This window comes from Myotis lucifugus, unplaced genomic scaffold, assembly GCF_000147115.1.
Source record: "Myotis lucifugus unplaced genomic scaffold, Myoluc2.0 scaffold_476, whole genome shotgun sequence".
In the NCBI taxonomy this organism is placed as follows: Eukaryota; Metazoa; Chordata; class Mammalia; order Chiroptera; family Vespertilionidae; genus Myotis; species Myotis lucifugus.
Genome location: NW_005871524.1, coordinates 168,315 through 192,119, shown reverse-complemented (window position 1 = coordinate 192,119; position 23,805 = coordinate 168,315). Strand labels below are relative to the sequence as shown.

Sequence of the window (23,805 nt, the reverse complement as noted above, 5' to 3'; positions counted from 1 at the left end):
ATTGACAACACTTGATCCTCTTTAGTGTCGCCATCAAGACCTATGCTTTTCCTAGCTGCCCCCAGGCAAAACCAGACACAGTGGGAGCACTAGTGCTGGACCAGTCCTCAGAACAGAACTGCTATAATGGACATCTGTAACTCAGAGACTCCACTCTGGACTAATTAAACCTTTCTGAGAACTGAAGAGCAGTCTTAGATCTTCCGACTCAATCCCACTTCCTGCTCTTCTTTTACAAGCACCCGACCTGAGTCATGGTCCAAAGGCTATTTAGCTGCCTCCCCTTTGTCCATCCCAGGTCTTTCTCCACTACAGCATTTACACATTAATCCCATCTGGCATCTATTTCTTAGAGGACCAGAACTCACACAAGCATTCAAAGCATCAAAAGAAGAATAAAAGTTCAATATCAAACAGTCTATCACTCTCCCTAATGTTTTTAACAATCAGTGAAAGAATGAATCCACTTTAACTGTCACATTTTGAGGGAAGACTTTGAAATGTCAAACAAGCAAACTTAACTAAGATAGTGCCAAACATTTAGTCAAATGTGTCTGAGCTGTGTCATGCTTCATTTCACATGTGAGATGTGAATTACTTTCTTTAGTTCTTCTCCCATTTATTTCTGGGTCTTTTGCTTGCCTCTGGTCTCTGATACGTATATTTGAATGGTGGATTTCCATATCCCGCTGTTTCTGACTAGAACTTTCTTCCTGCAAAAAGATATTTTATCCTTCAAATTCACTCTGCATTTTGAGGGAAGATCTCAAGGCTTCATCTGGGTTGTTCTTTTCCATTCACATTGTGCTTATCACAAATGATGAAAGTCACTGGTTTTCCTACTTTTTATCTCTCTTAGTGTTAACAGAAAACAATACTTCAAAAATAATTTTGCTCCTAAAAGAGTTTCTGGTATATCACTTTTAATAAATATGTTAATTTATTATTGAATGACTAAATAAGTGAATGCATGTATAATCATTGATTAATTACTCTGACTCACCTCTAAATTTCATAATTCTGGCCCTCGCTGGTTTTTCTCAGTGGATAGAGCATCAGACTGCGAACTGAAGAGTCCTGGGTTTGATTCCGGTCAAGAGCACATGCCACGTTGCAGGCTCAATCCCCAGTGGGGGACATGTAGGAGGCAGCTGATCAATGATTCTTTCATCATTGATGGTTCTATCTCTCTCTCCCTTTCCCTTCCTCTCTGAAATCAATAAAATACATTAAAAATAAAAAATAAAAATAAATAAATGTCATAATCCTGCATGTACTAAATGGTCTTAGTTCTGACTCATGTGAATGTCTAGTGTTTCCACTGCTGCTTGCCCACTGTACTGACTCATAAAATGTGGGGCCATATGGTCTACTAGCTCCTATCTTGGTCAGCCTTATGTATCTTAACTGTTTTTCTGAAAAATTACAGTATCCTTGGGTATTACATCTATAATAATAAAAGCGTGATATGCTAATTAGACCAGACGTCATTCTGGACTACCTTCCAAAAGAAGCCGGGGTTGCAAGGGAAGCCTGGGTCCCGGGTGCCAGAGAGAAGCCAGTGCCGGCAGCCAGGGGGGAAGGAAGGCCTAGTCTTGCACAAATTTCATGCATCGGACCTCTAGTTATATAGATATATGTGATAAGATGGAATGGAAGTCTCATGATGGCAGTGATCTTCTTTATCTTGCCATTGTTCTATGTCTTGTATCTGACATGTGTTAGGAACTCTATGAATGGGCATACCAGAGGACACAGAATGCTAGAAAACATACCAGAAGAACTTGTGAAGAAGATAAAACCTAATATAGATTTCTTGAACCTTTAGAGGAGCAGATGAACTTAATTGCATAGTTAAATTGTTGAAAGTTCTTCAGCACTAGAGAGTTCTAACAATGACACAAAGGCCCATAAGTACCCCAATAGAAGTATTCTCTGCTTTTCAAAAGTTTGCCTTATACCACTTTGCTTTTACGAAAGATTACATTAGTATCTACCTTTGCTAACAACAACAACAACAAATCTGAAGGGAAATTTTGCTTTTACAAAAAAAGGCAAACTGTGAATATAGTGGTAAACATTTTTTTTTTGCAGCAAGTCTTTGTACAGGCAGTCCACCCCAGGGAAGGGGGAGTGACCCAGCCAAGCTCTTTCCCCAGGAACTACATTAAAAAATAAATATAAATAAATTTCATCATAGCATCAAACACCTGAGCTTTGAACTGTGTCTGTGAGCATCTGGGCTTTATGTCAATTTACTTTGTGCATCTGTTAGCAAGATGTGCTCTAAAGTATAAGAAAAGACTAAGAGAGCATCTACTCATAAGGGTGTTGTGCTTAGCATAAACCTGGATGTAATTAAATGTTTTGGTGGTGAATGAAAAAAAAGACATTGCAGGTATATTGAATTTGGGGTCTGGGAAAGCTCAGAAACTTTTCCATGGAAATTAATGGCAACTGCTCCTTCATATTGTATCATTTCAGCTTATGAAAGGTTTCCTAGAAACACTTCATTTTGGATTGTGGGGGGACCTGTGCTCATCATAGGGATAACAAAGCATGACATAAGTGACCTCATCAAACCTCATCCATTTATGATTGTGCTGGGAATTACTGGAGCAGTCATCTTTAGCTCAGGCAATAAGAGATATTTTAAGTCCATATTCTAGACAGGGAGGCAGTAAAGCAAATACAATTTGAAATTGTCCTGTACCTCCGGTATGATATGTGGCTGAATTTCTGGAAAGAACTATGTCACCCCAGATTACCCACTTTATGATCCACACAGAAAATATAAGAAGACTATCTGGGTCTGGTAAATGGAACAAATTGGTTTTTGTAGGTGGTAAAGAATGAAGTAGATGTGGTCTATCGCTTTAAATATAAATAACAATCTCTTCAATGTCAAGGGGTTTCTTTGCAGAGAATTAACCACTTGTTTATAGGACAACAAATCTTCATTGAGATGCTGTACTTAAAGCTGGGAGACTCTCTTCCAGGTGGTAGCATTTCCTGTGACAGTCATGAGTCTATGAAGTTCCCACCAGAATATCTGGATTAGAATGGAATATGGTTGAAACGATCATGTGGATGTTTGTTTGCATAAGATAAAGAAAAAAAATATTGTAAAATCATGTTGCTGAACAATAGTACAGACTTCTTCATTGCAGGATAAAGCAGATGAGTCAGATTTTAAATAAAATCCCTAGTAACATTTCCACTTAGTAATAATGGGATTTATTTGCGAAGGTTAGGGAGGCATACACATGGCCATAGTTATTTCTGATCGTCCTGATGATAAATTGTGCTGACTACTGGCAGCCTGACTTAACAGGAAAACTCAACAATATTTCAGTTATGACTTTGCTGTTTCAAAAGAAGAGCTCGTATTGACCTGAATAGATTATACAACATTTAATAAAATTCACAATCAGTTCTTGGCTCAGACCTATTTCTTTATCACAAATGATCTTTGTACTGCCCCACATCTCTGACTTATATTTAGTTAATTATTCAATCATGTGTTTGTCAAATCCTTCCTGGGGCTACAGAATTCCCTCTGGAAGGGCAGTTAGGTAAGCCTCCTGCAATGGTGAACATGCTCCTTAGCTTACACAGGCTGCCTCAGGGCCCTCATAGGTAAGAGCCCACTCAAGTTTCAGTGCAGGACCAAACTGAGTAGGAGAGATTGCACACTGAGGAAAAGGACCAACCGTTTCAAATTAGAGGCGCACCTTCTGTCCTCAAGTCCCATCCACACGTTAGACAAACAACTCGCAAGTTGTTTTCTTCAGTGCATCTGATTATGGGGTACAAATCAAAAGATCTACAGGATACTTGAAGAATCTCATCTTCTGCTGTGGGATAAAAAACGTAGAAGTATTGCAGTTTACAACAACATGAATGGATCTTGAGAGCATTTTGTTAAGTGAAATAAGTTAGATGGGAAAGGACCAAGCACTTTGATTTCACTTATATGTGGTATAAACAAAAAGGAACAAGCCAAGTGAACAAACAAAACAAATTCATAAATGCAGACAACAGAACGATGGTTACCAGCGGCGGAAGGGGATACAGAAAGATGAAGAGGTCAAGGGGATCAAATACATGGTGATGGAATGAGACTAGGCATCTGATGGTGAGTAGGGTATACAAATGTCATATTATGAAGTTGTATACATTAAATTTATATAATGCTATTAACCAAATATTATCCCTAATAAATTTAACTAAAAAAAAAACACCTTAGGATTTTTCCCAACTAGCTATCAAATGATAATCTATAATAATAAAAGGGTAATATGCTAATTAGACCAGACGTCCTTCCAGATGTCATTCCGGATGTCCTTCTGGACGAAGCAGGGACTGGAGGGAAGCCCAAGCAAAGCCCGGGTCCCAGGTGCCTGTAGGTGGTCAGAGGGAAGCCAGCCTGGGTCCTGGGTGCCTGCCAGGGGCTGGAGGGAAGTCAGCACTGGTCCCAGGTGCCAGAGGGAAGTCGATGCCGGCAGCTGGGGGAAGAAAAGCCTACTCTTGCACGAATTTTGTGCATTGGGCCTCTAGTTATTAAAATAAAAACCTTTACCCAAAATAACTTCTGATTATCAATCTGAAGCAGACAGTAGTGCTTAGTAAACAGACTGATCCAAATAAATTATCTACTTTATGCTTTTTTATCACCACAACAACTTGGAAATCAAATAGAACAAAGTTCAATACCTTGTCCAAGGTCATAATACCAGAAAACAGCTGACCTGGTGTCTGAAGCCAGTGTCTATATTCTTTAACCCCTACTATATCTTGTGATATTTCAAGAGAATATGAGTTACACTGTTGGGTAAAATTTATACAGAGATAAATTTCAATTCAAAATAAAAAGCATTTTCAGTCATTATAGTGCTGCATTAATTGTACACAGATTCTTGACATAATGGCTATATATGCTCAGGTCTTATGTCCTAGGAATATTTAAGGAGAAATTAACCCATCATCTTTCACAAATAGTTTATGAACTAAGTTTCTCTTCACTATAAATTATTATAGCATTTAAATGTTAAAAATTTCTTGTCTTAGTGTACAATCTTATCTGGGAAAAATAAACAAAAAATACAAAAAACAAAAATTCAGTCCAGGTAGCTTACATATAGATTATTTTATTATAAATAAATAGAAGAATATAAAGAAGCCTATAGGTAGAAATAGAGAAAGGTCCCAAGGTGAAGTAGGATGAAATCCAGTCTCTCTGATAAACAGAAAGGAAAATAGTTGCAAATATATACATTATAGTAAAATTGATATGCAGTTCAAATATATTTAGCATATTTTTAAAAATATATTTCTATTGATTTCAGAGAGGAAGGGAGAGGGAGAGAGAGAGAAACATCAATGATGAGAGAGAATCATTGATCGGCTGCCTCCTGCACGCCCCACACTGGGGATCGAGCCTGCAACCTGGGCATGTGCACTGACTGAGAATCGAACCCTGACCTCCTGATTCATTGGTCTAAGCCCAACTACTGAGCCAAGCAGGCTGGGCTATGTAGCATATTTTACATCAACTTCACCTGAATAAATGTTTAAAAGTGAATCTCAAACTTGGCTAGTAAGCTTATTTGGTTAGAGTTGTGGTAATAAAAGGTGAATCTCTTCTATTCTGAAAAACACACACACATAGTAATAAAAATTATTTCTCTAGATCTATGAGAGAGAGAGAGAGAGAGAGAGAGAGAGAGAGAGAGAGAGAGAGGAGAGAGAACTGGTGGAAGAGTGAGAGCGCGCATGCTCACATGCTACATTTGTTGGTCTCAGACTACCAAATGGGTCCTTGAAAGGGTCTATTCTCACCTCCTAAAATATAAACCTACGGCTAGCTTTGTGTTGCTGACACAGCAGCTCAGAGGCCAGGACAAGACAGTCGCATGGAGTTAGGAAAAGATATGCATCCCTTTCTCAGTTTGGGTCATGTTTCCACTACTGCAAGACTATTGGTGGTTAGAGAGTAGGGTCGTCTAATACTAACCTGGCATGTGTGTGTTCAGAACAGATTTCTAATTGAAGCTGAACTTGGTCAGCATCCTCACCCTTTTTATTTCCCTGCTCTGAGTCGCCTCGATAATCTATTCCTATTCCAAGTAAAAATCTATTAAAAATCTAAATTCTAAAAAGCTAAATTACTGATGTAGAAAAGAAATTCAAGTGAGGTTTATTTGATTAGAAGTTGTGCCAGATTTCAACCATTCTTTCTTTCTATCCCTATTCAACTGCTACCAGCTTAGATTAACAAATTATGTCAGGATTTGGTGTCAGAGTCCCTATGGACCCGAGTTGGGTAGAGAAACCATTTTCATTTTGTGCAGAAATCACTTGGTATTAAATTTTTCTCTGTATATACATGTTTCCATTCATTATTTAATCGCTTGGCCACCAACATACTCCAAACCAAGACGTTCTTGTGAGCCTGCCAGACCAGAAACCTTCATAAGTGACAAATTTGGACTGTCATTCTAAAATGACAGATGAGCCATATGATCTGAATTAGTGTCCATCGATGGTCAGTGGCAGATGCCCCAAGTGAGTGATGGAGCTGGCAAAGATTTACATCAGTCCATATGTTCTAATCTGACCCAAACAAATTGAGTGTTAATCTTCCCACACAAACATTTAGCTTATTATAGTTACCCTCCCTGCCATAGGCCCGTTTTGTGATTCCATGTATTTCACTACATACCTCAGAACTTGTTTCTTATTTATTTATTTTTAAATAAGTAAGATAAGGATAATTATGTTCACCTCCAGCCTCCAAAGCCGTCTCCAAGGGATATTATAGAATTAAGGTAGTGAATCTGTAAAGTGTGCAAAAACAAATGTAATCTAAAATAATACACAGAGCCCTAGCCAGTTTGGCTCAGTGGATAGAGCGTAGGACTGTAGACCCGAGGGTCCCGGGTTCGATTCTGGTCAAGGGCATGTACCTCGGTTGCATGCTCCTCCCAGGCTTAGGCCTTGGTTGGGGTGCATGCAGGAGGCAACCAATCGATGTGCTTCTCTCACATCGATATTTCTGACTGTCATTTCCCCTCTCTTCCACTCTATCTGAAAATCAATGGAAAAATATCCTGGGGTGAGGATTAAAAATAAAAATTAAAAAATAAAGTAAAAAAAATATGCAGATATGTAAATGTAGATAAACAATTTTTATTCTTACCTTTTTAGAGTAGAAAAGATTCACCTTTAAAAAAACTACAAGTATAATTGATATTTAGTATGTTAACTATATTTGAGCTGTAGAATCTATAAGTTTTGCAATATGTATATACCTATGAAATCCTCACTACAGTGAAGGGCATGAGCACATCAATCACACTAACAGTCTCCTCATGTTCCTTTGTAATCTCTCCCTCTTACCACCCATCCCATAATCTCTCCAAGAAACCATTGATCTCTTTTCTGTTAAATAGACTATTTTTTTTAGGATTTTATATAAATGACATTATGAACTGTTTACCTTCTTTTTAATCTGTTTGTTTGTTTTTGTCTAATAATTTTTAGATTCATCTATATTGTTCCAAATATCAGTACACCTTCTTACCGAAGAGTAGCATTTTATAACATTACTAGAGGCCCGACACGAAATTCGTGCAAGAGCAGGCCTTTCTTCCCCCGGCTGCTGGCACTGGCTTCCCTCTGGCACCCGGGACCCGGGCTGGTTTCCCTCTTGCTGCCCGCAGGCACCTGGGACAGGAGCTTCCCTCTGGCCCTGGCTTCGTCCAGAAGAACGTCTGGAATGAAGTCCGGAAGGATGTTCAGTCTAATTAGCATATTACCCTTTTATTATTATATATTTATCTATTCATCTGCTGATGGACATTTGGGATCTTTCCACTTTTTTGATGATTGTAGGTAAAACTGGTATGAACACAAGTCCACTTTTTGGTAGGACCATATGCTTTAATTTCTCTTAGGTAAATTTTATAGAAATAAAATGGCTGGTCAAAAATATATGTTTAACTTTTTAAGAAACATCCAAACTATTTCATAGTTTTCTTATAACTGGTTTATATATGATGGATATAATTCCTTTATCAGAAAAACAATTGGCAAATATATTTTCCTAGGTTATGACCTGTATTTCCATTATCTCAACAATTTATTTAGAAAGGAAAAATATTTAAAATTTTTAATATGATAAAAGCAAATATGAAATTTTAAATACAGATTATACTTTTGGTATTATGTCTAAAAAACTTTTGGTTAACCCTTGGTGACAAAATATTTTCTCATATTATGTTGTCTAATAGTTTTATAGACTTAGGTTTCATAGTTGTTTTATAATACATTTTAAGTTGAGCTTTGTATATAGCATGAGGTATATAGTGAAAATAATTTTTTAATATGATTGTCCAATCAGCACCATTTGTTGAAGATTGTCCTTTCTTCTCTGAATTGGCATAGTACCTTTGTTGAAAGTCAATTGTCCTCATAAGTATACACCTATTTCAGTAGTCTCTACTCAGTTTCATTGATATTTTTGTCTATTTTAATTAATTTATTTTTTAAAAATATTTTTATTGATTTCAAAGAGGAAGGAAGAGGAAGAGAGAGATAGAAACATCAGTAATGAGAGAGAATAATTGATCTGCTGCCTCCTGCATGCCCCACACTGGGGATCAACCATGTGCCTTGACCGGGAATTGAACTTTGACCTCCTGCTTCATAGGTCCACTCTCACCCACTGAGTCACACCAGCCTGGCTGTCTATTTTTATACCATTACCAGACTATCTGAATTACTGTAACTTCATACTAAATTTTGAAATAAAGTTGTGTTAGATAGTCACATAATTCATTTCCACATAAATTATAGATTTGACTGGGTAAATTTCTGCAATAAAAACCCACTAGGATTTTGATTGGGATTGTATTGAAACTATAAGTTAATTTGGCAAAACAAAATCTTAATATTGATTGTTCTGATTCATGAACATGGGATTTCTCAACATTTATTTAGGTCTTAGTTATCTCAGTAATGTTTTATATCATTTATTATACAAATCTTGAACATGTCAGATTTATCTCTAAGTATTTCATATTTTTGTTGCTATTATAAGTAGTACTGTTTTTAAATTTAATTCCAAGTTTGTCTAACAGTATAGAGATATAATTGATATATGTATGTTAATGTTATTTTGTAACCTTGCTAATCTTGCTTGAGTTGTGTCTTGTTTATTTTTGTAGAATTCATCAGCTTTTCTACACGTATTATCATATCAAATGTAAATTAAACACACTTATGCTTCTTCCTTTCCAATTTGATACTTGTCTTTCCTTCACTTACTTTATTGCACTGGCTAGAACCTCCTATAAAATAATGAATAGAAGTGAGAATCGACATTTACACCTTGTTCTTAATCTTAGGAGAAAAGCATCCAGTCATTCTCAACTAAATAACTGTAGGTTTGATTTCTTTTAACGTGTTTCTGCAGATGCCCTTTATTTGACTTAAAAAAGAAGTTTTGTAGATTTATTTTGTTATTTTATTTTTCCTATCTGCAATTATGAGAGCAAAATGACTATTCACAAACAGGAAAACAATACTTCTAAACACATATCTGGTTAACACCTGGTATTCCAAATATACAAAGGTTTATAATACTGAACATAAGAAAAAAATTGAAACAATAGGCAATACATTTGAATAGTCATCTCACCAAAGAAAATACACAGATGACATATAATCATATAAAATGTGTTCAACATCAGATGTCACAAAGGAAGCTCAAATTAAGACATCATTGACATACAACTACATACCTATTAGATGGTTAAAATGCAAAATACTGACAACACCAAATGTCAGGAACACTCATTCACTGTTGGCTGGAATGCCAAATGATATACCCACTTTACAAGATAGTTTGGAAATTTCTTACAAAACAGAATATTGGCTTATAATATGATCCCGGAATCACACTCTTAGATATGTACCCAAATCAGATTAAAACTTATATCCTCACAAAAAATCTACAAATGAATGTCTATAGCACTTTTATTCATAATTGGAAAAACTGGGAAGAAATAAACTATAAAGTTTCAAAAATCATGGCGGAAATATAATGCTAAGTAAAAGAAGTCAACTTGAAAGGGACATACTATATGATTCCAACTATATAACATTCTGGAAAAGGCAAAACTGTTGATACACTGAAATTCACTGTTTTCCAGGAGTTCAGAACAAAGGGAGTTGGGATGAATACGTGAAGGAAAGCATTTTTAGGGCAGTGAAACTATTCTATATTATGCTCCAAAGGTGGACACACAATGCTACTAGTAAGCCTTTGTCAAAATTTTATAGCACAAAGAGTGGACATAAATGAAAACCATGCTCTTCAGTTAACAATAATATATCAATATTGGTCCATCAATTGTTGCAAATATATTACTCTATTATAATACAAAATAAGGGACTCTGTTGGGAGGAGGAACAAAGATGCAATATAAGCAACTTTGTTCTTTCTGCACAAGATTTTGTAAACCTAAAACTGCTCTTAAAAAAAAAGGCTATAAAAACTTTGAAAAATGTTTTTAGAATAAATGAAATTATTGATTACAAACAGATGGGATTTTTATTACTTTATGTTGCAAAAATAAACTTTCTTTATTAACTATGTTTTTTAAAAAGCTGCCTATATAATTTCATGAGTAAATTGATTATTTCAGAATTAATTTATGTATGACTTGTTTGTGTAGCCTTAAAGATAAAGTGTACAAAAGAAGAATAAAAATTCCTGTTACTTAGACATGTCATCACACTACCCTTACCCCCTTTAATCTCCATATCCTCACAGTTTTATTTATTATGTTTTATATACCTAACTAGAAGCCCAGTGAACAAAAATTTGTGCACTCGGGGGAGGGTCCCTCAGCCCGGCCTGTGCCCTCTCCTAGTCTGGGACCCCTCAGGGGATGTCCCCTGCTGGATTAGGCCTGCTCCCCGGGAGATTGGGCCTAAGCTGGCAGTCAGACATCCCTCTGGCAGCCTGGGAGCCCTCAGTGGATGTCCACTTGCCAGTGGGGAGCAGGCCTAAACTGCAGTTGGACATCCTTAGTGCTGCTGAAGAGGCGGGAGAGGCTTCCGCCACTACCACTATGCTGGCAGCCGTCAGCCTGGCTTGTGGCTGAGCAGAGCTCCCCCTGTGGGAGCACACTGACCACCAGGGGGCAGCTCCTGCATTGAGCGTCTGCCCCTGGTGGTCAGTGTGTGTCATTGTGACAAGTCATTGCATGACAGAGTAATGGTTAATTTGCATATTACTCTTTTATTAGATAGGATAACTGATAATTGCCTAGCCTGATAATTCCCCTTTTCTACTGTGATTTCTATTACAATAATGAGTTAATAAAATATTAGAACAACTTTTAGCAATAAGAGGGTCAAATGGTACTTGGAACTAGGATTCAATTAATTTTCAACTTCTTAATGTGAAATTATGTTTGCATTCTCTTTAAACTCCTTCAAGAATTTCACATTAGAACCCCATAAAATTAAACAAAATATTATCTATTATCCAATTAATGGTTTTAAAAGATACCAAATGATGAATCTGTAAATATTAACCAATGAATTTATATGCACATATGCATTTCCCATGGACATAGACAATAGGGTAGTGACTAGTAGGCCCGGGGCTGGACAGTAACCAGGTAGAGGGGAAAAATAGAAGGGACATCTGTCATACTCTCAACAATAGTGTGGTGAAGGCCTGGGAGAGGTGGATGCAAGGTGGAGGGGGTCAATGGGAAGAAAATGGGGGAGACATCTGTAATACTTTCAATAATAAAGGTAAGTTTAAAAAAGATACATTTTTAAAAAAAAGAATAATATTTAAGTATTGATCTGCCTCTCCCAGTAATAAAACACATATTTTGAATACATTTTCAACTCATCATTTAGGCTTGTAATATGGTGATGTCATTTATTACACTTACAAATGGACTTGGAGTCTAAAGTTCATGATAGTAAAACTGACCGAGTCTGACATGTTTGCTGCTATGTGAATAAACTGAACTTGCTAGAAGTGTTCCTTTAACTTGTATTAATCACTTCTGGGATTTATTCTTGCAGTTGAAGTAGCTACTTGTTTCATTTATACAGGTACACACAAATGGCTTACTCAGGATATGTATCACAGAGTTCAGAACATTTGACATCCAGTGTAGTGCTGTATAAAAATAAATTTACTGTGGCCCTGGTAGCTCAGTTGGTTAGAGGATCATCCTGAAATGCCCAGGTTGTGGGTTTGATCCTCAGTCAAGACATATATAAAAATCAACTAATGAATGCATAAATAAGTGAAACAACGAATGCATAAATAAGTGAAACAACAAATAGATATTTCTCACTCCCTTTCTCTCTCTCTCTTAAAAAAAAGATATTTCTCACTCCTTTTCTCTCACTCTCCCTTTTTCGCACTCTAAAATCAATAATAAATAAATAAATAAATATTTTAACTCTATATGCTTATGTACTAACCATAAGCAATTAAAATGATAACAATGACTACTATATATTTTGCCTATGTTTCAGATATTATGTTCACAATTGACATACATTGTAATACTTAATATTAACAGAAACTCTATGGGGTAAATATCACTATGAGAATTTTATTTTCTGATTTGGAGTTCCAAGTCTTATGTAGGTTAAAGTCCAAAGTCCCACAGTAAATAACAGGTGGAGGAGAAAGAATTTGAACATAGGTTATTTTACTTATAGTTCATGCTCAGAATCCCTGCTATAATCAGTGAGAGAAAATCCTATTAGAAGAAAGCTATGAAGAATAAACAGATATACATCATATTAGCTATTTTCACAGTAATGCTGTAAAATAAAAACTTCACAAAATTTAGAGATATACAATAACATTCTGCTCACACACATGTCTGTGGGTCAGCTTGACTATAGCTGGTTTAAGCAGAGCTGTGGTAAGTTCCAAGCTGTATATTGCATCATAGCTGCTTTATGTCACTCTTTTCCACATCTGACCAGCCCTCATTTGCAGTACAGTCTTCTTATGGTCAAATGCAGGAGCCTGAAAAGCAAGCACAGCCACATATTTTGAACTTTTGTTTGTTCAATATTCCATTATCTAAAACCCAATATCAAAAGCAAAGCAAAAAACATCTTACATTAGAGTCAACTGGGAGGCAGTGACTGTTTGCTATATAATAATCTAGTCTCACACACACCACAGCCACCACTACCACCACTTAACCCCATAATACATAGTGCGAATGGGTTCCAGTTCCTTTCTAATCAAAGATTTCTGTCGTTGCTCAACTCAAATCGCTCAGTTTTCTACTGTCTCTCTAGCATTGAGTTGGGTTCTTTGAGTTCATTAGTCCAGTTCCCAAATCATCATATTTATAATTACTTTTCAAAGAATGAGTTAATGCCTCCTGCTGGCCTAAAGTACCCACCTACATATTTAAAGGAAAAACAATTCAATAATACTGGGAAAATATTAATAAACTAATGACTTAGTCTTATAACTTAAAAAAATTAAAAAAAAGAAAAAGAAAGAAGAGAAGCTAGATCCACTCTGCAGTTGGAATAATTATCTCAAGTGAGAGATATAGGTTGCAATATTTTTGGACATATAGATATCAAACCTATTTGCTCATAAGCACATTTCACAGATTAGAATTGCCATATATGCTAATCAAATAGAGTCTATGAAGTTTGACAATTGAGCATTTCTCTTGCAGGATATTGGCTTTTTGGTGCCAAACTAAGAGAGCTATAGGTATGGAGTTATTCAAACCAAGAGGCCAGGTAGAGCTTTATCCACTTAAGGCCTTTCAAAATTGATTTTTAAATTAATATATCATGCCTGTATGTATTCTTAACACCCAAATCCAAGAGGGGAAGAGGAATTTGAGGAGATTATGCACTCAAGGTCACAGAATGATGAGCAGTCCTTTTTCAGTAATAAACATATTTGCTTCATAAAATCATTGAATGGTATGAAAAGTCATGTGGCAAACGCATTTGTCTTATGCGCATGAAAATCAATTTAGAAAAGATATCTGTGCCTTCTCCTCCACCACATGTTCAGCCTTACAAACTATTTTCTTAGTACTCAAAGCAAACATTTGGGAAGATTCTGAGATTATGAGACAAGTTCACCTCATTTTGCATTGCCATCTGGGTGCAAAATCCAAAATAGCACCATTTCTTCACCAAAGCTATTCCTGGAAGACAGAGAGCTATGGCTGAATTGAGGGATGCTTTGATTTAAAGCTTAGTCTGGTTTCATCAGAATTCTAACCAATTTCGGACAGGGGAGAAAGGAATCCATTCCAGAACCTCAGAATTCAGTCCAAGCTTAGTCATTTATTTTATCACATGACATGGTATAGACTTAATGTATACTTTTTTTTTCAAGACAAGAAAGTTACTAAGGACACTTGTCACTGGGTCTGCCATTCTCAGGCTAAAAATGGAGAATGCTGGAATGAGGTTATTATGATAAAGACTGGAATGATTTTTGCTTCGAACAGACTGAAAACTTGTTACTATCCATTTGGGAAGGGAAAATATCAAAGTTCATACAATAATGAAACAGATGAGTATGGACATAGTATCACCCAAGTCTGAAAAAATGTGTTAGGGAGTCAGAGAAAGGGATGTGTGGTTTTTAATGGTTAAAGCATATAAGTCTTATTTAAAAGTATATGCTCTTACAAACAGCAGTTACATACTTAAAATTTATCCTAAAGTAAAGGCAGTGTAGGCTGGCATTGTAAATTATGAAGAATAGCTTTCATTGGTTTGTAGCTGCTTTAGAATTTCTATTGAGCATTTGTTTCCCTCAAGTCAAAGCTAGATGCTTTAGTATTTATTTCCCATTGGCCCTTCTCTACCGCCCCAGCACTACACTCGTATTTATTAAATAGGTCAGGTAGTAATAATCTGAAATCCCTATGGTGGTTGAATATTACACCTTGATCTTTTCTTAACTGATACTATAATCAATTTAATAGAGTGTTTTCCGCTCTATAGATGCTGTACCTGACGGAGAGCCATAAATGTTAAAAGGTGTGTCTAAGTTTCTAAGATGCTCCAAGCAAAAAAAAAACACCAAACAAATAAAAAACAGGTCGAAGGACAATGTGAATGAGTTCATGACTTCGTTGGAAGAAAAAAGTTTCTGGGACCAGCAAGATGGCAGTATAGGGATTTCTAGTGCTACTTGCCCCCTCCAAGAAACATCAATTTGAACCAATTTCTACTCCTGAGAATGCCTTCACAGGTGCTAAGGATTCCAGTAGTTAGGGGTACAGCACTTGGGTGCAGCACAGAAATGAGAAGAGATGCGCTGAAGATGGTTGGAAAAACACTTTCAAGTTACTCCTGTGACCTCTACCACAAATCCAGTCAGCCCTGCACAGAGTGAGACACCTTCCATTCAACTTCACCAAGAACCCCAGCACCAGGCTTGCACTAGTGTCACCAATAAAGGTTTCCATACTATGGAATGAACTTTCTGTTCCTGGTATTTCCTACCAAATCTGGCTTTTTCCTTTCTTTTATTTTTTTTCCAGCTATCACTGAAATAATGGAATTAATAGAATGTTTGTGTGTATATAATACAAAGAGGTAATAGAGAGCTCCCTGAAATTTGAAGGAACAAACCTGGAGTACCCATTACATGCTATGCAACCTAAGGGAAATTCTTAATGTCTTCTTTAATTTAAAGATAATAATATAATATAATTATAATAACATAATTTTTCTTCAAGTCAAATGAACTAACCACCAACCTTCCCATGTGTTGCATTTTCTAGAGTAAGCATTTATTAATTGATGATGAGATAAAGTGTAAAGACACTTGGCTCAAATGTCAACCTCCAGCTCAGAAGACTTCTCTAGACTTTCTAACTCATACTGAAATAGTCCCATTGTATTTCCTCATTGAGATTTGGGTGGGGGATGATAACAAGCACTCAATTCTCTTCAACCCTACATTTCCCCCAATTCCACAGGACCATCTCCTGGGCCCAGGATGAAGAATCCAATACAGTGAAAGTACATGAAAAACGAAAAGTACACTCACCTCCTTTAAATACACCCAAGATGCTTTGCCCTGAATTTTAGCTACACATGTGACTGGGCCCATTCTAGATTCAGGTTCAAAGACATCAGGCCAGTCCTGTGGCTTAGCACCTAACATATCCTTCAAGAGCTGCTTGGTCCCCTCAGGCATGGGAGTTCTGTGTTTCTGGGGAATATGCAAGTCCATCTGTGGGTTTTCTAACTGTTTCTTTCCAACAGGAACAATCTTGGCCAGGTCCTCCTTGGTCTCAGTTAACGATTCTTTCTATTGTTGCCCGGATGGAAATGCTCAGGGCAAAAATGCCCTCTGTGCAGTGTCCCTTCCACACTTGAGGGCCATGTAGAAGTCTGAGCCGCAGGCTGAGGACAGCCACTGTTTATTCACAGTCACATTTTTTGTTGTCTCCATTGTCCTCTTTTCCTGGAGGCTAGAAAGGGAGGTGTCACCAGAACACAGACCAGGGACCTTGCTTAGTCCAAAGTCTTTCTCCTTAAGGATGGCTGTCCTTGATCACGTGGGGGTGCTCTCTGGCTTTAGGTCCTTGTGCACGGAGTGCTTTTGCGCAGGAAGGCAGTTGCTCCTGAGCTGGAGCATGAGGTCTTTGTGGGTGGCTGGGTCTGGATTCTGGAACAGGACATGCTGATTGAGAACACCACCTTCACAGGACTGCGACAAACCAGAGATAGCAAGGCTGCTCCGCATAACCCAGCATCCTTTCTCCTTTGAGCGAGGTCTCCGCCAGGTAAAGCTGAGAGCTTTTGTGGCCGGGGTTCATGCGCTGGGCTAGCGCACTGCTGCAGGACTCCCTCCTCCAAGGGCACAATATTCTGGTGGCCACCTGAGGCTGGCCAGGGCCTGGAATCCCGCCAGCAAAGTTGTACGTTCTCAGGGCATCCAGCATATCTTCCTGACCAACACAGGACGTGCAGCATCAGCCTCTGACACTTAATCCACGCAATCCTTCCATAGAGCTTCTGTGTCGACTTGCCGCCAATAGGCTGGGGCACCGCTGCTGCCTCACCTAGGCTTCTGTCCTTTGGCCTCAACACCACTGTCAGTAAAGTTTCAAGAAAAACTATTAATATGTTAAATTTATGATAAAAGATGATTGTTTTGAAACTTCCCCTTTGTAAGTTATAGATTTCAGGACAGTGTGAATATAATGTCAATGTGAATTACAAAGTATTATTAAAAACGTTTCCATTTGCTTCTATCTAGTCCTACGATAGCAGAAAGAATCCCACCTGCCTCATTCTTTCCTGCTTGAACAGATGGATCATAAAAATATGGGTTCATCCAGGAACATTTAGTCTCATCCCATTACACCTGCTGGCCAAGGGAGAGATACAAAACGGCCACTTGAATTCATATACTTATAACCATCTGAGAGAATGGGTCTGTAGGTCTTGCTGGCCAATTGGGTTTGTCCTTGGCTTGTTCCCAATATTTTTTTTTTTTTTTTTTTTTTTACATCTCAGGGTTTGTTTTTTTTTTTGTTTTTTTGTTTTTTTGTTTTTTTTTTTTTTTTAAATATATTTTATTGATTTTTTACAGAGAGGAAGGGAGAGAGATAGAGAGTTAGAAACATCGATGAGAGAGAGACATCGATCAGCTGCCTCCTGCACATCTCCTACTGGGGATGTGCCCGCAACCCAGATACATGCCCTTGACCGGAATCGAACCTGGGACCCTTCAATCCGCAGGCCGACGCTCCATCCACTGAGCCAAACCGGTTTTGGCTTGTTCCCAATATTAAATAAATAAATGAAAGTAATTGCTGGCCACTAGATATCATATGTCTGCAGAACCCGAGAACTGTATGACTTCAAGAATAGGTAATGAAAAAGGACCAGAAATACAGGCAAAATGTGAGGAATAAATACATTATTCATTATTTGAGGAAATGGTCAAGAAATGGGCCTTGTACAAAGAGCCACAAATCAGTGCTGTCTTTGAGATTGGCATAGTCATTTTCAGGGATCCCTTGTAATCTACACTAGGGAACATAATATGCAAGTAAAAATATTTATTCATAAGTATGTCCATGGGAGTTTAACATTGGTCATGGGTGACAAATGGTTGGAAATAAGCACAATTTGTGTTTATGATGGACTGCATAAAGAAACCATGATATGTGTACATAATGCAAAACCAGGCATACATCAATAATGATGAGTAAAATGGAAGTTATTGAAATCTATATTTTGTCCATGAAAAAGGCATATTGCATTCATTGTCTATTATCATGCAAACTATGTTTGGATACTTCTCTACCTTTTCAGTTGCAGCTATGTTTAGAACAGTTGCATGGAACGTGTAAATTGTCTAATTTATACTTTATCTTTCACCCTACCAACAGCCAATTCAGTCATTTTCCTTAAACTGTTCAAGCCTATGAGAAAAAAACAATCAGTCAAAATTATCAATAGTTATTTGAAAGAGAAATATTAGACACATTTGTCAAACTGAAAATTGGTATAGGCTTAGCCTTATATTCCCTTCTTTAGGTTTCCAATAACAGAAAGTGAAACAGTTACATACCTAATTATTGTTTTTCTTTTCCATCATCTGAGAGGAGATTTATCATTCTGTTAGCTCTAACATGCCCCCCTCCCCACAAAAAAATACGTGAAGGGCACTCACTTTTCAGGAAGCCCCTTTATTGGAGTCAGGTTGTATATGATATTTCACCCTTGGAAAACTGTCCAAAAGAATATTCAAAGAGTGTGTATTTTAATTAACCATAGACTGAGTGGCTTATAGACATCAGAAATTTATTACACTGCTGGAGGCTCAGACATTCAAGATCAAGGTGCCAGCAGATTCAGTGTCTAGGGATAGCCAGCTTCCTGTAAACTTCTATGGTAGAAGAGGCAAGGGACTCTCTGGAGACTCTTGTTAAGGGCACTAATTCCATTCATGAGGTCTTTGCCTTCATGAGCTTGTCACCTCCCAAAGGCCACACCTCCAAATGCCATCACACTGGGGATCAGATTTCAACATATACATTTTTGGGAGACATAAACATTCAATTAACAGTAAATTGTCTGGACAACTTTTTCAGAAATAAATTGAACAAAACTTATGGGTTTATTTTCAGACTTTCAATTCTATTCCATGAGTCTTTAGGGTTGTTCCTATGCCAGTACCACACTGTTTTGATTACTGTAGCTTTTTTTGTTAAGTTTTGAAATTGTTCTTTCAAGATTGGTTTGGCTCTTCTAGGTCCTTTATCTATCTATCTATCTATCTATCTATCTATCTATCTATCTATCTATCTATATCTATCTATCTATCTATATCTATATCCAAATCTATATCTATATCTATATCTATCTATATCCAAATCTATATCTATCTATATCTATCTATATCTATATCTATATCTATATCTATATCTATCTATATCTATATCTATCTATATCATCATCTATATATATATAAAAGGTTAATATGCTAAATACCCTTCCCTCAGTCTGGATAATGATGTCATGTAGCAACACCTGGCTTCCTCTCCCTAGCAATGACTAGCCTCCTTACAGTTTCTTCAGCCAAGGAACATGACTTGCTTTATAGCCAGGTGGAAACACTTTACACTGTAACCAAATGTCTGTGAAGCATTTTCCCATACCTCATCTCATTTGATCCTCACAGAAGTCCTGGAGTAGGTAGATAGGAAACTCAGTGGAATTTTATTTTCTTTTCATTAGCCAGAAAACAGAGATTTAGAAAGTTTAGAAACTTGACCTGACTAAAAAGAAGTAAGAAATGGTGGACCTTGAAAATGACTTCAGGTTTTCTCACTGCATAAAATATAGTTAAACACTGCTGCAGTTAAATATTTTACCCTTTGTTCTCCCTGCATGATCTACAATAATAATCTGCTTCATGTTGATATTTACTGTTGTGTTGCTGACAATTACCTGAAAGAGAAGTTGGGTGCTTCACTGGGCTGGAAAAAGTTTAGCTAAATCAGAAAGCAGGTCTAATTAAGCAAGTTTGTTCTTTATCTATAAAAGGCTAAGTTGACTCTCACATGTGCAATACATATAAAGTTCTCAATGGTGCCAATCGCACGCATGGGTTTCCATCTGTCATTGTTGATCGTGAATTTGGTTGACATTTCTATTATAGAGAAAGGGTGCATAGTGATATTAAAATATTTCTTCTAATTAATTTCCTTTCAATGTGCCCAAATTCATGCACCGGTCCACTAGTATATTCATATGAATTTTAGGATCAGTGAATAAATTTCTGCAAAAGGTAGAGGGATTGTGATAGGATTGCACTGAATCTGTAAATCATTTTAGGAAATGGATCATCCTAAAAATTAAGGCCTTCAATCTATGAAAGCAGGATGTTTTTCCATTTATTTAGGTTTTTCCATTTATTCAATTTCTTTCAATATGTTTGGTGTTTTTCAGTGTGTACTTTTTTTTTTTAATTGATTTCATGGAGGAAGGGAGAGGGACACAGAGATAAAAACATCAATGATAAGAGAGAATCATTGATCGGCTGCTTCCTGCATGCCCCCCATTGGGGATCGAGCCTGCAACCTGGGCATGTGCCTCAGACCATAATTGAACCTGGGACCCTTGAATCCCCAGTCCAATGGTCTGTCCACTGAGCAAAATCCACAAGGGCTTCAGTGTGCACGTTTATTGTTGAAGTCATACATAAATATTTTATTTTTTGATAGTGGAATTATCTTCTTAATTTCACTTTGGGATTAGTCATTGCTAGAAAAAAATCTTAATTTAAAATATTACCTCTTTAAAGCCTTGTCTCCAAACAATTACAATATAAAGTACTGAATAAGGGTTAGTACTTCAGTATATGAATTTTGAGGGGAAACAACACAGCCATAACAATACCATTTGCTGATTCACCATAGGAATGTATTGTAAACAAAACTTTAATACATTGTTGTGTATGCTGAGTGACTAAAATGAAAGGTTTTTAGGGAATTCTGAATGCCATATGTCACTCAATAACAATATTTTTATACATCAGTCTGTGCAGAAGGAAAAACAGTGAGCCAGAAAACAATGTCCCTGCTCTAGTGAACTTTAAACTTTGGAGTGTGGAGGTAATAAGTCTCAAAAAGCAAAAGAACTCAGAATAGTGGGTGATGGGTTGAGTGGTTTTGTGAACTAATCTCAAATGTAAACTCTTTTGGAAATTAAGTCATGCAATCTACAAAATTTAATATTTTATATAATTGTAATAAAATGACTCATGTAAAGGTCATGGAAAAAAACTAACTGAAAACCATTTTAAAGGTGTATTTATATTGTTTCTTTTTTATATTAAAATATATTTTATACATGAAGAGTTTTATCCATGGTGAAGCTGAGGCAGATAACTTAATTAAATCGCCTAAGGTCACATAACTAGTTGGGAAGGGGAGTTATGCCATAAAAAGACATTCCCAGACCTTCCTTATTTTTTTCTAATTTACCATTACAATTTTGCTTGATTGACTCAAATTTTAATTTTCAAACATTAGGATTTATTTGATTCATGTCTTAAAATCCTAGAGGGCCCTAACCAGTTTGGCTCAGTGGATAGAGCACCAGCCTGCGGACTGAGGGGTCCAGGTTCGATTCTGGTCAAGGGCATGTACCTTGGTTGTGGGCACATCCCCAGTAGGAGGTGTGCAGGAGGCAGCTGATCGATGTTTCCCTCTCATCGATGTTTCTAACTCTCTATCCCTCTCCCTCCCTCTCTGTAAAAAATCAATAAAATGCATTAAAAAAAATTCTAGAGTGTAGGTAAACTATTTTGTCCCTGGAAAACAGCCTTTTCCTAATTCCTTCTTGATAAAATATATAACTTATTCTTTTATTTCTTACCTTTAAATATTCATTTTTGGTACCACCTGGAGAGCCTAATGTGTCTGTTCTATATATACATCATCTAGTTGATGTATATTCACTTTTTTTAAAAAAAAGTATTATTCAAAAAGACCTCAGTTGATGGGAATTCACTTTTTAAATTCTAAAAATTTAAGTCAGTAATAGAATTCAGCATTTTATAATTATAATGAATTTTATTTCTTTGAAAATATGCAAATAAGAGGAAATAGTGACCTTTTTCTGTTTGCATCTATGGAATTGACTATTTTTCCTTGCTTCAACCAAAATGATTATAGGATTAGCTATAATCCTATTACTGTATGTGGATACTCTTTATGAGATTAGCAGATTCCCTCTCTATAGTATTTAATTACATGTTTTCCAAAGAAGATTTTGTGCTTATCTGTGAATATCTTGTATGTGATTAAAACCAGCTGATAGGACAATATGCCTGGTAGAATATTGATTCAAAGATCAGTACAGTACAAAGAGTAAATTGTTTCACAGTAGCATTCTGTGAAAGAGATAAAAAGTAAATGAAAAGGCAAATTTTCTGGGTATTTGACCTTGCATTAGAAATTCTATCTAGAATATGATAGTATTACTATAGAGTTCAGGAAACAAAAATCATGATAGATTAATACAGAAATTCCAAATTGCTAGCCTTGAGATTACCCACCACCTCTAAAAATAAGAATAAAAAAGAGCAAATATTATTGAAGTAAGACAAATTGGTATTTTCTGGAATTGGAATATTAAATCTATGGTTAAAGAGATAGAATAGAATAATTTAATAGAGACCTTAATGTTTTGTTATTGAAATAATTTGTAAATTAGAGTATAATGCTTCCTTTTAAATGTGATAGATTACATTTTTCTCTTCTGGACTAGGTTTATTTTGCTTCCCATTTTTTTTCTGTTTGCAATTCAATTTCTCCCACAAAGTTTGCTGAGAAGTTTATTGACCTTGGGTCGCCTTTTCCAGTATCTGTGAAACTTTCTCATAAAGAAAATATCAACCAACTTCTGAGATCTGTGTAAGACATGTTAGCCTAGAGGTTGTAGAGCTCCATTTGAAACCTGATGGATGGGTTCTATCATGTTTTCCCTATTATTCTCTTGAGCATTAAAAAACCCCACACATTTTTAACATGAAAAATCTTTCCAGAAATTGACACAGTATAATGGTTTGATAAATATCATCATTTATATTAACTCAGATAGATTGAACCAACATCCAAAACCCAATTTATTTTGATATATAGGTCTAATACACATATATTTAATTATTTTGATTGGTGCGGACACATTACTCACCCCCACAAATCGGAGACTACAAAGAGGTTCTTGATATGTATAATGTTAAATGTTCTGCTCAGGAAGTCAAATAAGTCAGGCCTCTGTTAAGTGGTCCTAATAACATTGTTTAACTTCTTTGAGATTAGTTCCCTCATATGTAATCTTATTACTTAAAATGCACTCTAACAATATCTATTTCATAGGAATAGTATCCTAAGTTTTATACCCTTTATCCTTCCCTAAATTAGCTACCATAGAATGTGGAACCACTTAAGCCATGTAGAACTCCAGTCTTTGAAAATGGCGATGCCCAGCTCATGTGCTTCCTTTGAGTCACTAAAACCCACCACATTCTTTCATTCTTTCCTGTAGCTGATCTTCTCTTCCTTGTGAGCCATTGTCCTATACGCTATCTGAGAAACTTACATTTTTCAATGTAAAACATCTCATTCCTTCTAGTTTATTTACTTACTATTTTAAATAATCAAAAAAATTTATTGAAGTATAATCGGCATACAACATTATATCAGTTTCAGG

At 36.4% G+C, this 23,805-nt stretch overlaps 1 pseudogene; it reads right to left on the bottom strand.

The window, feature by feature from the left end:
• Positions 1-521: 521 nt before the first annotated feature.
• LOC111823353 lies at positions 522-18,483 on the bottom strand (annotated as a pseudogene).
• Between the last annotated feature and the right edge of the window lie 5,322 nt (positions 18,484-23,805).